This window comes from Amphiprion ocellaris, chromosome 16, assembly GCF_022539595.1.
Source record: "Amphiprion ocellaris isolate individual 3 ecotype Okinawa chromosome 16, ASM2253959v1, whole genome shotgun sequence".
Classification (NCBI taxonomy): domain Eukaryota; kingdom Metazoa; phylum Chordata; class Actinopteri; family Pomacentridae; genus Amphiprion; species Amphiprion ocellaris.
In genome coordinates, this window is record NC_072781.1 from 27,959,312 (window position 1) to 27,974,540 (window position 15,229).

Genomic DNA, 15,229 nt, shown 5'->3' on the forward strand with positions numbered 1-15,229 from the left:
TATTTAATCATAAAAACTCATTTCAGAATGCTTTATTTAATTTCATCTGGTTTAGTTCTTTGCAGAAAAGCTTCAATGATGCAGAAGATCACGTTTTCATCCGATAAACTGGAAATTTTCCCCACTGGACGACTCTAATGAGGCATTTTCTGATCTTTAAAAGGTGTTTTTCAAGATCTGATTGAACCCATTCTGGAAAAAAAAAATCAATCGATTGATTGATAAAAACCTGGAAGTTTTCAGTTCTTCTGGCAGCATCAGAGGATGAAACAGTTTATTTAAAGATGTTTCCAGACGGCATGACTGAACTTAAATATATGTTTTTTGGGTTGCTTTTTTTTTTTCCACCCTGTGAATCACTAAGTCAGATTTTTCCTGATGAAGCTCTGTGGGCTCAGGAAGTGAAATTGCTCTGCTGCTGACCTGGTTGGCAGCCAGTCTGGCCGAAGATTTGGGGCCTAACGACTAAAAAGGAGAGCTCATGAATATACAGCCGTCCTTCAGCGCTGCAACGGCCCCAAAATAACTCTGAGAATTTGGGAATGTGGAGCACTTCAATCACTTAATTCCACTCAGTGAAAGGAGGAATTAGCTACTCGTCATCTCCCTGTGAGACTCCGAGACGAGCAAAATGTCTCAGCCGAGCTGCTCCGACTCAATCAAGGACACTTCGGTTGTGACGGGGTTCAAAGCCGAGGCAGCTCCTGCTAAAGACGCAGTTTGGACTCTGATTCAGGCTGAAAGTAACACGACGGAGACTGGGGGAGGAAAAAAAAGGGAGAAAACGCTGCAGCAGACACTGATTCATGAGAGGAAATCATCTCCAAAAGGGCTGATTATTCCACTGATGTACAGAAGAAGAATATTCAGTTTACATGACACTATAAAAGCTATAACCAGCAAAAGTTTGGGATTTTTTTGATTAAAAAAACAAACGACTATCAAAGTGCCTGACTAATTCTATGTGGGGTTCAGGCTACATAATTTTTGTATTTATTTTATTTGAAATCAGGTCGAATCTTAAAGAGAAACTTCATACACTACACTACTACAGGATATTATTAATACTGTCATGCCAGAGGTAGCAAATATGGAGCAGTGTGCAACTTATGAGGAAACAGATATGAACAAAGTGGAGACTGGTCAAAAAAACATACATACATATAATACTTTGCAGTAGGAAAAAACAAGAAAACAAGAGGTTGGGAAGATGTTATGTAATATCTGTCTTGTAATATTTTTGATCAGTTACAGCTGCTTTATCTGATTTGAAATTAATTGTGTATCTGGACAGCTATATATATTTTTCTGTCACAAATTTATGATTTTAACAGCTTTTATTTGAGCTGATTTTTATAGGCTCTTTTTGGGGGGATTTTATGGTTTGTGAGGTTATAGATCCACAAGTAGGATGTTTGTTACCTTCAAAAAAAAAATTTCACCCAAACTAGCAAGGCTGCAAACACATGCCCACTGACTTGAATCCTAGCTTACTACCCCTACATGTAGGCAACAGAAGCATAAGATGTAGAACTGAACTACACAACAGGTGCTAGCATCAACAAGAAAGTCAGCCATGCTTTGTACCATTTTTTGCTTTCTCAGTGTCCTAATCAAGTAGCACTTTTCTCCTCTCTGATATGACCATCAACAATATAAAATCCACCATATAGGTCCTACATGCTCATAGAACTGGAGTTCAGTCCATTAACTACTATTTATCATTGTTTTGGTACACTCGGACTTGACACCCTTAGTTCTTGCAGTGTAAGCTACATATCAACAGATGTGGGCTCAGAATTAAACGCTGTACTTGTTGGACAAGTACTTGAACCATTACAGCCCTGGCTGTAGCAAGTACAACTAGGGCTGTAATGGTACCACTACTTGTACCATTACAGCCCCAGTTGTACAATTAAATTCCGAGCTGAACCATGACAGACCCAGTGGTACCATTACAGCCGTAGTTGTACCACCATGGTACAAGTAGTGGTACCATTATAGCCCCAGTTGCACCTGCTATAACTAGAACTGCAATGGTACCACTACTTGTACCATTACAGCCCCAGTTGTAGCATTGTAGACCTAGTTGCAGCAAGCATTCAGCAGGTAACAACAGTACAATGACAGCCGTAAACTGGTATCATAAATCTGAAACTGACTCCAAAGACTTTATTAGAGTCCTATGTAAACCTACGTTAACCTTAGCTTAAAGGTGACTTAGCTTAAATAACAGCGGTACGGCTAGTTAGCAACTCTGGCCCACTTGGATCTGCATGTTGACATCAGATCACAATACAGGTTTAATCAACACAACAAGAACACATTTTAATCCTCGGCGTAAATGCAAACACTCCAAAGCACTAACTTCACTTCAAAACACCAATTTTACAGCAAAGTGTCCTCAAACTTCTCCCCTAGACTTTCAGCCATTTCTCCGTCATCACACCCCCTCCTGTGAATGTATTGTTCTAATTTTCACTCTCCCACATTCCACACAGCAGCAGCTCCCATCAGTTCAGGGAATAAACAGTAAATCATCCAGACTGGGAGGAGCTCATCCTCCTCCTCCTCCTCTTTCAACACATTATTTGCCCACGAATACTTCTGAATAACGTTCTTTAATTTAAAGCTCAAGCGCCTGCACTGGCCCAACGCACTGCACAACTCCTCACAACCAGCACTGCACCAACAAAACTTCTTGCACAAGTGATGCGTCACCCGGGTGGAGGTTCATTCATCTGATGAGCTGCATGAAAACCAGACCTACAGGTTGTTTTGTGCAATTACTGACGCTGGACCACTAAAACTAACAATTATTATTAATCAAGCCACGAGTCCAGAAAGTAGTTTCACCAATGTCAAGCTGTAAGCTGCATTTTGTCCAAGTTATTTCCAACATAATCAGTTTAAATAACGGATTCCACCCCATTTTGTCCAGTATGACGTCCTCATTTCACCTTGCAGCACCACACCAAATTCCGTTCACCAATCTAACACTTTAAATTTCTTTACTTACATGCTCACGTGTACTCACCGAACAACACGCATCAGTTACTTTTAGGTATCAGCATGGACTAATCTTCAAATCGGGTATAATTAATATTATTATTATCATTATGATTAACACTGGAAGCACTTGATCAGTAAGTATAATAAGAATATAAACCACTGTGAACTGGTCCGCCTGTTGTTCCCGGTGGTAAAGACCGGCAGGAACCGACGCCAGGAGTTGGGATTTCATCAAAACCAGCTGAAGTCTGGTGTGGGAGCCTAAATGAACCAGACCAGAAGAGGCCGAACTGAACCCGAACACACGCAGCAACAGCCGTTAAAGGGGCTGATTTGTAAACGGAGTCCGGCGCGGTGCTCACTCCGGGGCCACATTACATCACTTCCAGCAAACTTCGCGGAGAACAATGAGGGCAAAGCGCCGTCGGTGGTCCGCTTTAACCCGGTACCGTCTCATGTAGTTGGGCTAAACGCGCAGAAACACCGAGAGGATGTGCAACTACAGTCCGTCTGGGTGTCGGTTACTGCCAAGCCGAGCCCGTCCGTAACCGGTACCGACAGCGTAGTATCCCTCCAGCTAGCGTCAGCGGATGAGAGTTAACGGCTGCTGCGGTTCAAACGGCATCAAAGCGGACAGGCGGGCAGGAGAGGAGCAGCCCGGCGGCGGGAGAGGAGCTCACCTGTGGCCTGGAGCGGGGCAGCCGCGGAGACGCCGCCGGTTCGTCCCGAGAAGCGGCGGTTTATTGTGTTTAAAGCGGCCGCACGAGGGGGAGGAGCCACTACCTGCAGCACGGGGGCGCGAGCACCAGCGCGTGCGCCGCCCGGAGCACGTGAGCGTGTTTGGATGAGGAGCGTGTGTGTGACACGGCCCCGTTACTACCGAGAGTAAGAGTACTGCGACTGTAGTAACGATACCTGGTACAAATAGAGGTACTGATGCTGCACGGTAAAATGTACTCCCTTACAAGTAACAGTACTGATATCGCACAGTAAAAAATACTCCCTTACAAGTAATAGTACTGATTTTGCACAGCAGAAATACTCCAAGTAATAGTACTGATACTGCACAATAAAATGTACTCCTTGACAAGTAATCGTACTGATATTGCACGGTAAAATGTACTCCATTACAAGTAATGGTACTTACACAGTAAAAATACTCCCTTGAAAGTAATATTACTGCTATTGCACAGCAGAAATACTTCAAGTAATAGTACTGATGCTGCACAGTAAAAATACTCCCTTACAAGTTATAGTACTGATAATGCACGGAAAAATATACTCCCTTATAAGTAATAGTACTGATACTGCACAGTGAATGACACTCGCTTACAAGTAATAGTACTTGCACAATAAAAATACTCCCTTACAAGTTAATTCACTGATGAAGTGATGTTTGCGTCATCACTGATACAAACACTGATATAGTAGCGATACTGTGCGGTAAAAAATAATACTCCTTTGCAAGTAATAGTACTGATATTGCACAGTAGAAATACTCTAATATAAGTTAAATCACTGATCCTGCATAGCAAAAATATTTTGATGCAAATAAAGGTACTGATATTACACGGTGAAAAAAAATACTCCCTTACAAGTAGTAGTGCTGATATTACACAGTATCATGTACTCCCTTACAAGTAATAGTACTGATACTGCATGGTAAAATGTACTCCCTTACAAGTAATAGTACTGATATTACACAGTGAATAATACTCCTTTACAAGTAATAGTACTTGCACAGTAAAAAATACTCCCTTACAGGTTAATTCACTGAAGAAGTGATGTTTGTATCATCACTGATACAAACACTGATATAGTACTGATACTGCATAGTAAAAAAAACTTTGATACAAATTAAAACACTAATATTACACAGTAAACAATTACTCCCTTACAAGTAATAGTACGGATATTGCACAATAAAAAAATACTATACTCAAATAAAAGCAAGGATACTACACAATACAAATACTCCATTACAGGTAAAAGTACTGACACCACATAGTAAAAATACTCTGATAAGGCAATAGTACTGATACCACACAGTAAAAAAATACTCTGTTACAAGGAAAACTATTAATATGGCACAGTAAAATAGTTTGTTGTAAGTAAAGGTACTGATACCACAATTTAAAAATATTCCATTACAAGAAAAATGATTGATACTGCACAGTCAAAATACTCTGTTACAATTAAATGTCCTAATACCATACAGAAAAAACCTCTGTAATCAAGAAAATATAAAATGTTCAACGTGAAAGTATTCAGTGCAGAAAAATGTCCGCTGTGCCTGTAATACACTTTGTCTAGGACTGCACTAATTATTATTTATTCATTGATTAATTTGTTATTAATTAGTTGAACTGTTGAGCATCATCACCTTATAACAGAGTCATTAACTGATCATTAGGTTATCAATACAGTGTCATCAGAAAAACTCTGGATAATTACTGGAGTCTGGTGGAGAAAATAATGACGTCAGGAGTTTGAGCTGACTGGGCAGCAGTGTGTGCCTGCCTGCGTGCCTGTGTGTATTGATGAGGCTATTGACCACATTTGAAGCACAGGTGATCCCATCAGGATCAATACTCACAGTGCAGCAGCTGCAGAAGACTCCCGGTGTTCATAGTCAACACATTTGTTCTTCTTAACTGATACAAACATCACTTCATCAGAGATTAATTATTGATTAACAGCCTTTACTGAACCTTCATGTTTTATTCTGTCGTATTAAAACTGCTTCTACTCCTGCTTTTCTGTCTAAACAAACAACTCACACTGCCATCTAACACTGAAGCTATACTAAAGAATCACAGTGTTAACAGTGCTGACCCTTTAGCTATACAAACGAATCCCAGTGCTAACAGTGCTAACACTTTAGCTATACAAATGAATAACACTGCTAAAAGTGCTAACCCTTTACCTATACAAATAAATCACACTGCTAACAGTGCTAACACTTTAGCTATACAAATGAATCACACTGCTAACAGTGCTAACACTTTAGCTATACAAATGAGTAAGACTGCTAACAGTGCTAACACTTTAGCTATACAAATGAATAACACTGCTAAAAGTGCTAACACTTTAGCTATACAAATGAATCACACTGCTAACAGTGCTAACACTTTAGCTATACAAATGAATCACACTGCTAACAGTGCTAACACTTTAGCTATACAAATGAGTAAGACTGCTAACAGTGCTAACACTTTAGCTATACAAATGAATCACACTGCTAACAGTGCTAACACTTTAGCTATACAAATGAATAACACCGCTAACAGTGCTAACACTTTAACTAAACAAATGAATCACATTTCTAATTGCTAGCACTTTGTGTATATAAACAAGTGACTGCTAAGACATCATCTATACAAATGACTCACACTGCCAACAGTGTTAACACTGCCAACACTTTAGGTATACAAACAAGTCACATTTCTAACACTGCTAGTGCTTCAGCTATACAAATGAGTTATACTGCTAACAGTGCTAACTCTTTACCTATACAAACAAGCCACATAGCTGACACATTAGATAGACAAACAACTGAAATGGCTAATTAATTATTAACAAACAAGTCACACTGGTAACAGTTCTAACACTTTATCAATACAAATCAGCCACACTGCTAACTCATTATCTATACTAACAAGCCACATAGCTACATAAATAAGTCAGACTTCAAAGACTTAACACTAGCGGACACTTTTTCTTTACAAATGAGTCACTCAGCTAACAATGCTACTGCTGCTAGCCCTGCTAACACTTCATCTATACAAACGAGTTACACTGCTAACACTTCCTTGTTGTGATCAGCTTTGTGTTTTTGTAGTGTATTTGTTTCTGTTTCTGGTATTTTCTTTGTTTCTTTGTGGTACTTTTGTATATCTTTGTGGTTGTGGCATTGTAAATTTTTTTAAGGTGACTGTTATTGTACTTTTGTCGACCACTTTGTGTCTCGTGGTCATTTTTGTATCTTTGTGGCAATTTAATGCATTTTTGCGTTTGTTTTGTGTCACCTTTGGCTTGTTTTGTGTGTCACTATGGTTGTTTTACTGTTACTTTTTGTGTTTGTATTCTTATTTGCATCTCTTTTTGGTGCTTTGTATCTGTTTATGTTCATTTTGTGACTTTCAAACTCCAACTTCACAAGAAATCACTTCACACAGGCCCCCTGACATTTCAAGGCCCTTGCTCTGTGCACTGAATGACTTAAAAAATAAAGATAAAAAACAGGAACTAAAGAAACCGCAGAGTGATAAATTTAATTTGTGGTTTTGGTGTCATCATGAAAATTAAAACTGGAAACTGCTCCAGTCAAACAACTACTAGTAGTGCTTCCTATCCAGCTGCAGCTACCGAAACACCACAAAAATGCATGATCAGGTTTACTGTTCGATCAGGTCAGTTAGTTTTATTTAATATTCTGTCAGGGACTAATTTAATACCAGTTTCGTCAAACAGAGCAGATCCACGCCTGTAACAACACCGTAAGAGTTAACGAAGCTTGGTAAGCAGGCAAACAGCAGGGTGAGAGAGAGCCTGCAGTCAGAATGCGGTCGACAGTAAATCCATGATGTTTAATGAAATAACAGGAACTATGAGAGTCAGCTCGTCTCATGTGGAGCTCAGTGTTTGGGTGGAGAACACATCTGAACCACAGCTCAGCCCTCAAACATTCCTCTGCAGGAAAACTCCTCCGTCTGGCTTCCATTAGACCGAGCTGAACCAGGCCGGCTCAGCTCACATCCTGCACCTTGTTGGACTGGACGGTGCAGACTGTTCGTTACTGTTTCGCATTAGTTACAAAAATTTCTTTAAATCTGAACTTCTGCAGTTGTTTTGAATTAAAAGCTGTGATCTGCAAACTACCGAGGGTTTTATTGTAAAGAAGCTTTTAACGTCGATAGTTTTCTGCCCTCTTTTGTTGTCAAATTGTTTAAAATGCGACAAAAGATGAACAACAAACCGATGAATTTACTTGTGTCATACCTGTTACCCCAAGCACTGTAGCGCCACCAATTGAAGGTGCGTCTATGCTCCAATGTTTTAAACCATATGTCAAACTTTCAAAAATTAGGAATAGTTGGATTCCATGGATCAATTTCCTCTTGGCTAGATTTTATCGAAAAGTTACAAAATATTCAACAGGTCATACATTTTTCCAAACAGACACAAAACAACTACAATGAAATACAAAGTTTAACAATGAGATACAAAATGTCCAGAAAGAGACGTAAAGCCACCAGATAGAAACACAAAACAATGACAAAGAGACACAAAATGAAACAACAGAAGACAAAACGACATCAAAAAGAGACACAAACTGAAAGAAATTAATACAAAACGACATAAAAAAAGAGACTCAAAATGAAACAAAATAACACAAAACGACCACAAACAAGCACAAAATGAAACAAAATCAGACAAAACAACATCAACAAGAGACACAAAATGAAACAAAATAACAAAACCATCGCAAGGAGACACAAAATGAAACAAAATAATGCAAAACGACCAGAGACACAAGATGAAACAAAATAACACAAAATGACATCAAAAAGAGACACAAAATGAAACAAAATAACACAAAACCATTGCAAGGAGACACAAAATGAAACAAAATGACACAAAACCATCGCAAAGAGACATAACATGAAACAAAATAACACAAAACCATCGCAAAGAGACACAAAATGAAACAAAACAACACAAAATCATCGGAAGGAGACACAAAATGTAACAAAACACAAAACCATCACAAGGAGACACAAAATGAAACAAAATAACACAAAACCATCACAAGGATAACAAGACGATGACACAAAACCACCAAAAACAGACATAATATCTCAAGAAAGTGACAGATGGTAAAACAAAATGACACAAAAACACCAGAAAGAGACATAAAATGTAAAAAGAGACACAAAATGACATCAAAAAGAGACACAAAATGACATCAAAAAGAGACACAAAACCATCGCATTGAGACACAAAATGAAACAAAATTCCTAAAAAAAAACCCCAAAACAAACAAAAAAATATGTGGATGCACACGGAGCAGCATCATGTATTTAAGTTGTGTTTTCATTCTGTAAACTATTTTCAGCTACCAGCACGATTAATTCCTTCTTTCTTTGTTTTCCTGTTGTCTACAGGATTGCATACTTGTGAAATCACTGATGTGCTGCTCACTGTTTTCCCTGTGAGAGTCCAACAAACAAACCGTTTCAGCCTCTTAGTCTGCTTTTAGTGAAAGAGGGTCAATGTTAAGGGGTTAACCTTTAAGTCCTTTGCTATTTTTTGACATTTCCACATGAAAACCTTCCTCAGATTCTGCCAATACCAGCTCCACAGCTGTGAGACCAAAAGGATCAAACTCTGGCTCTGAAGATCAAACCCAGCTAGCAGGAAAATGCTCCCCCAACATTGACTAACATCATGTACAAGTTCCAATAATGTTTTGCTGATGCTTTAGATCGCAGCCCACGACATACAGTGTAATTACCTCGAGCTCTTGGTTCTAACAGTGTGCCAGTACAGGATGTACATATCTGGACATTTCAGGGAAGCTGAAGTGATGATTTCAGTGTCACTGAATAAGATATGATTTTATCAGCAGTAGAATGACATGTGAAAGTCCTGCGTGAAATGTCCGACTTCAGTTAAAATACATGGCAGCAATACGTAACTGAAATAATAAAATAAAAGTACTGGTTTGGTCCCCTGGACTGAGACACACAACAAAAAACACAAAAAGACACAAAAGACACAAAATGACCAAAAAAACCCAAAACAACCACAAAAACACACAAAACCACCACAAAAAGACACAAAATTAGCACAAAATGGCCCCAAAACAACCACAGAAAATAACAAATATTCTCCGGTCGTTCATGTTTTCAACCGACTATTTCCACCCAATACAGTGAGGAGGTCAGAGGTCACAGCACAAACACAACAGTGATGAGAACGACGCTGAAGCAACAACACATCCTCCCTGTCAAAATAATCATATCTAGACAGATGCTGAGTCATGGCTCTTTCCAATATAGAACAAAAAAACTACCAATAAATGTCCCTCAAGTTTAAATATTAAGACCTTTACGACATTATATATTACAGAAATGTACCCAGCTAGTTTTTATATTAAGCTTAGCCCACTACAACGTTTACTACCACACAGTTTTACCTGATTAAATTAAATAATGTGGTTCAGATCATACAATACTATATAAAAGAGTTGGTTGACTGACGTAAATTGAATAAAAAATAAAAATGTATGGGATGAATTTAAATATTAAAGTCAAGACTTTAAAGTTTGGACATGACAATGTAATTTATTATGACTAATTTAAATGTCTGATTTAAATGTATTGTATGTATTTTCTTATCTACAAGTAAGACATCATAATTGGTCTTAATTTTCTCCTTTATGCTGTGATGAAATATGTTAATTTTTTTTATATAATATTCTCATAGCTCTTCACGTTATTCGCTACATGGTCAGTTGTTAACAATTCTCCTGCAAAATCACAGCTGCTTCCTGTAATATTGTAACTTTTTCTCAAAATACTTAAACTTTATTGTGAATTTCAAAAGCAGATGTTATTATTCAGTCTTGTTGTGTGAGTATTAATGCACAAAACCACAAGAAAATACAGTTTCTCATAGTTTTTCCATGCTTCCTGCTACTTTAACAGCTAAACAAGCTGGTTTTAGTTCAGTTTCTGTGTAATTTCCTGTAATAATGTGATAATGAGTGTTTTTTCCAGTGGGAAAGCTGTTTGTGATGCCCTCACTCTGCTGTCTTTCCTGGTTTCTGTCCTCTTGGTGTTTATGGTGACGAACAAAGTGCTCAGTGAAGTGCGAGTCAAGACAAAAAGCTGCTGCGATTTGAATACAAAGAGTCTGCAGACAGAAACCGTGTCAACCTGCAGCTCATTACTGTGTTTACTGGAGTAGGACGGGCATCCTGTATGAACCAGTTCACTGCTGCAGAGTTTTCAGACTGAAGGTGAAGCTAACGCTGGTGTTTTTCCTCGAGCCGTTTGTCTTTAACACTGTTCTGCTGTAAAATGTTAAACAAAACAGTCTGCTGGGTTAAAATAACAGAGGACCGTGATGTAGTTTTCAGTTTGGCCTGATGGTGGCAGCGTTAATTCGCTGCTCCATCACATAAACTAAGACACACTGATACAGAAGCTTGTCTGTTTGGTTTATTGTGACTGTATCATGATTTATTTATATTTTTATGACTTTATTTTAACTGTACTCGTCTATATTTTTGCTGTATTTAATGATTTTTTTGTGTATTTTTCTGTGTTTTGTATTTTTTTGTTGTTTTTTGTCTTATTTTTGCTTTTTTATGTTATATTTGTGCTGTACTTGTGTCTTATTTTTTGTGCATTTAATGATTTTTTAGTGTTACTTTTTTCTGTGTTTTGTATTGTTTCTTAATTATATTTAGGTCTTATTTTTGCTTTATTTATGTTGTATTTGTGCTGTATTTGTGTAGTATTTTTGCTGTATTTAATGATTGTTTAATATATTACATTTTTCTGTGTTTTGTATTTTTTTTATTATTTTTATATCTTATTTATTTCTTTATGTTACATTTGTGCTGTATTTGTCTTATTGCTGTATTTTTGCTTTTTTAGTGTTGTGACTGGGTTTCTTTGCTGTATTTTGTGTTCATGTTTATTGTATATGTCATATTTTTGCTGTTTTAATGATTTTATTTTCAGTGTCATATTTATTGTGTATTGTATTATTTATGTCTCATTTTTGCTTTATTTATATTATATTTGTGTCTCATTTTTGTCATATTTATGTATTTGTATTTATGTCTACTTTTTGCTCTATTCATGAATTTATTTAATTACTTTTTTAATTGTTACCATTTATATGTATTCATCCTTGTTTTTTAGATTTTATATTTGTTTTTCAATATTCATGTCTGTGTTTGTATTCTATATATTTTTTTTAAATTTATGTATATTATAATTTTTTAAAATCTTTTTTTCTGCCTTTGTTTGGCCATATCTATTGATTTAATTACAATGTTGCACTGTATATTTTGCCTTTATTTCTGCTGTACTTATGTATGTACTGGGTTTATTTTCTGTTTGCTGTAATGTATTATTGTGTTATTTATGTCTTATTTTTACTGCATTTAAGTAATTATTTTTACTCCATTTAGGTAATTATTTTTTGTTGTATTTCTTTTATTTATTTTGTTGTATTTGGGTGTTATTTTTTTACTCTATTTTAGCATTTATTTTTGATTGTTTAAAGATGTTTACTATGACTTTTTATAAATTTTTTTCAATTTTTTTCTTTATTCTTCAGGCATTTATTCTGTACTGTATTTGTGTGCATATTTTTTGCCATATTTTTTTCAGTCTCTTGTATATATTTATGTCTTCAACTTTGACTGCATGTGTGTCTTTGAATAGATGAATTAATATATTTGCCCTTATTTTTACTGTATATATGTTCTTATGTGTACTAGTTGCGTGTGCGCTTTCATTTCACTATCAGCCTCACCGTTGACCCGTATTACATCTGTAATGTTTACTGTACAAGTCATATGATGATAAGACACACACACACACACACACACACACACACACACACACATACACACACACACAGCCCTGAGCAGTTGTGAGTCACTGTGTACTCTGTGTGCATATCTACTGTAACTGTTAGTCACCAGCCTACAAGTGTTTATCTGTTACACACAATAGATATATATATATATATATATATATATGAGATAGATAGATAGATAGATAGATAGATAGATAGATAGATAGATAGATAGATAGATAGATAGATAGATAGATAGATAGATAGATAGATAGATAGATAGATAGATAGATAGATAGATAGATAGATGAGATAGATAGATAGATAGATAGATAGATAGATAGATAGATAGATAGATAGACAGATATACAGATAGATATACAGATAGATAGATAAATAGATAGATAGATAGATAGATAGATAGATAGATAGATAGATAGATAGATAGATAGATAGATATACAGATAGATAGATAGATAGATCTGCAGAATCACAGAGAACAGAGCAACAACAGGGAATCCAAAACCAACAGCAGGGAGTGATGAAGAATTGAGGCCAAACTAAACCAAAGAGAGGAAGAACAAATTACAGACTCAGCTATGAAGCGCCTCTTCCTCCTCCTCTTCCTCCTCCTCCACCTCCTCCTCATCAGGTTTCCACTGAAGCAACTGTAAGGCCAGTTTGTAAGACTTTTCCACAGAAGCGCAGAGGATTAATGTCATAGATTGTTTTACTGGACAGATCCATCAGATACCAACAGACCACGAACAGACCACAGAGTGAAGCAGCCCCATCTCTGTCTGACCGCTAACAGCTCTTCGAGTCAATTAATAGACCACAAAGAGGTGCAAAACAACCACAAAGAGACGCAAAACAGCCACAAAGAGACGCAAAACAGCCACAAAGAGGCGCAAAACAGCCACAAAGAGGCGCAAAACAGCCACAAAGAGGCGCAAAACAGCCACAAAGAGACGCAAAAAAACCACGAAGAGATGGAGAACAACTACAAAGAGACATAAAATAACTGTAAAGAGACGCTAAACTACCATGGACACGCAAAACAGCCTCAAAGAGACACAAAACAACCACAAAGACATGCAAAACAGCCTTAAAGAGACATCAGACAGCCACAAAAAGATGCAAATCAACCACAAAGAGACATAAAACAACCGCAAAGAGATGCAAAACAGCTTCAAAGAGACACAAAACAACCACAAAGAAATGCAAAACAACTATAAAGAGACACAAACAACTACAAGAAATATAAAATAACCGCCAAGAGGCACAAAACAATCACAAAGACACGCAAAACAGCCTCAAAGAGACAGAAGACAACCACAAAAAGATGCAAATCAATCACAGACATAAAAGAGACACAAAAACAGCCACAAAGAAACATAAAACAACTACAGAGACACAAAACAACCACAAAGAGACACAAAACAACCACAAAGAAGCATAAAACAACCAAAAAGAAGCATAAAACAACCACAAAGAGACGCAAAAAAAACACAAAGAGATGCAAAACAGTCTCAAAAAGAGGCAAAACAACCACATGGAGATGCAGGACAACCACAAAGACATGCAAGATAAGAACAAAGAGACAGAATACAACCACAAAGAGATGCAAAACAACCATAAACATACACAAAAAACATTAAAAACGCAATAAGTGACACAAAATGGTGACAGTTAAACTCAAAGGGAACATAAAGAGACAAAAAACAACCACAAAAAGATGCATAATGACCACTAAAAAAAATAAAAATTACCTCAAGGAGATGCATAATGACCATAAAGAGACAAAACAATCACAAAGAGACTCAAAACAATCACAGAGAAAATCGCAAAACTACACAAAACAATCACAGAAATTGTTGTGGAGGTCTGAACTTTGCTGTTTGTTGACAAAAGCTAAATAAACTTATTTGCATGTGGAACGTGTTTAAGCACCCTTGAAGTTGTTGTACTGTAACTGTTGTACACCAACGTTACACTGTAGTGAGTGGACAGATGGTGTCCTCATGTCTTTGGCTAATTATTTAAACAACCGTGTTTGTAGTTAATGAGTTGAAACATTAAAACTAAACACCAGAATGGTCCTTTAAAGACGTCACACGGTTAAAAATGACATAAAATTATCAGATTTTTAAATGTTTGCTGAGGTGATTCATCCAGACTCTCTCTCTTTCTCTCGCTCTCTGTCATTCACTCTCTCTGTCTCTTGCTCACCTTGACAAACAGCAGCATTCAAACGATCTCCTCCTCCTCCTCCTCCTCCCTCCTCCTCCTCCTCCTCTGGGAGACAAACAGGAGTGATGGCAGCGGCTCCTCGCCTCCTCCTTTATCTCCCTCCGCGCTCAGCAGCCGTCTCCCAGGTGACTCAGCCGGAGAATGACATCATCCCTGTCAGCACACACACCTGTTTCCTCAGAGCCTTCCCCTCCTCCTCTCCCTGCGCCGAAAGACTTCCTGGTTCTCTTAAAGGGACAGCGTCACCCACAAACAACAGGTGAGTCTCCATCCAGGTTAACGCCCAACACTGCAGCTCTATTAGGAAAGGAAGACATTTATTCATGGCTTTATTTTCACTGTGCTTGTCTTTATTTGTACT

The 15,229-nt window shown here is 37.3% G+C and overlaps 1 protein-coding gene across 7 annotated transcripts in view; it reads right to left on the minus strand.

Annotated features, from left to right (window-relative positions):
- usp54a (ubiquitin specific peptidase 54a) overlaps positions 1 to 15,004 on the minus strand; it is a 69,997-nt gene extending 54,993 nt beyond the window's left edge. For 5 of the 7 annotated variants that reach the window (XM_055018602.1, XM_055018598.1, XM_055018604.1 and 2 more), the window contains exon 1: positions 3,693 to 3,850. The gene's annotated coding sequence lies outside the window, so the exon portion shown is untranslated. Of the gene's footprint in view, positions 1 to 3,169; positions 3,648 to 3,692; positions 3,851 to 14,847 lie in introns of those variants that run through there. The other 2 variants (XM_055018599.1, XM_055018601.1) reach the window with 2 other exon arrangements.
- Positions 15,005 to 15,229: the final 225 nt, after the last annotated feature.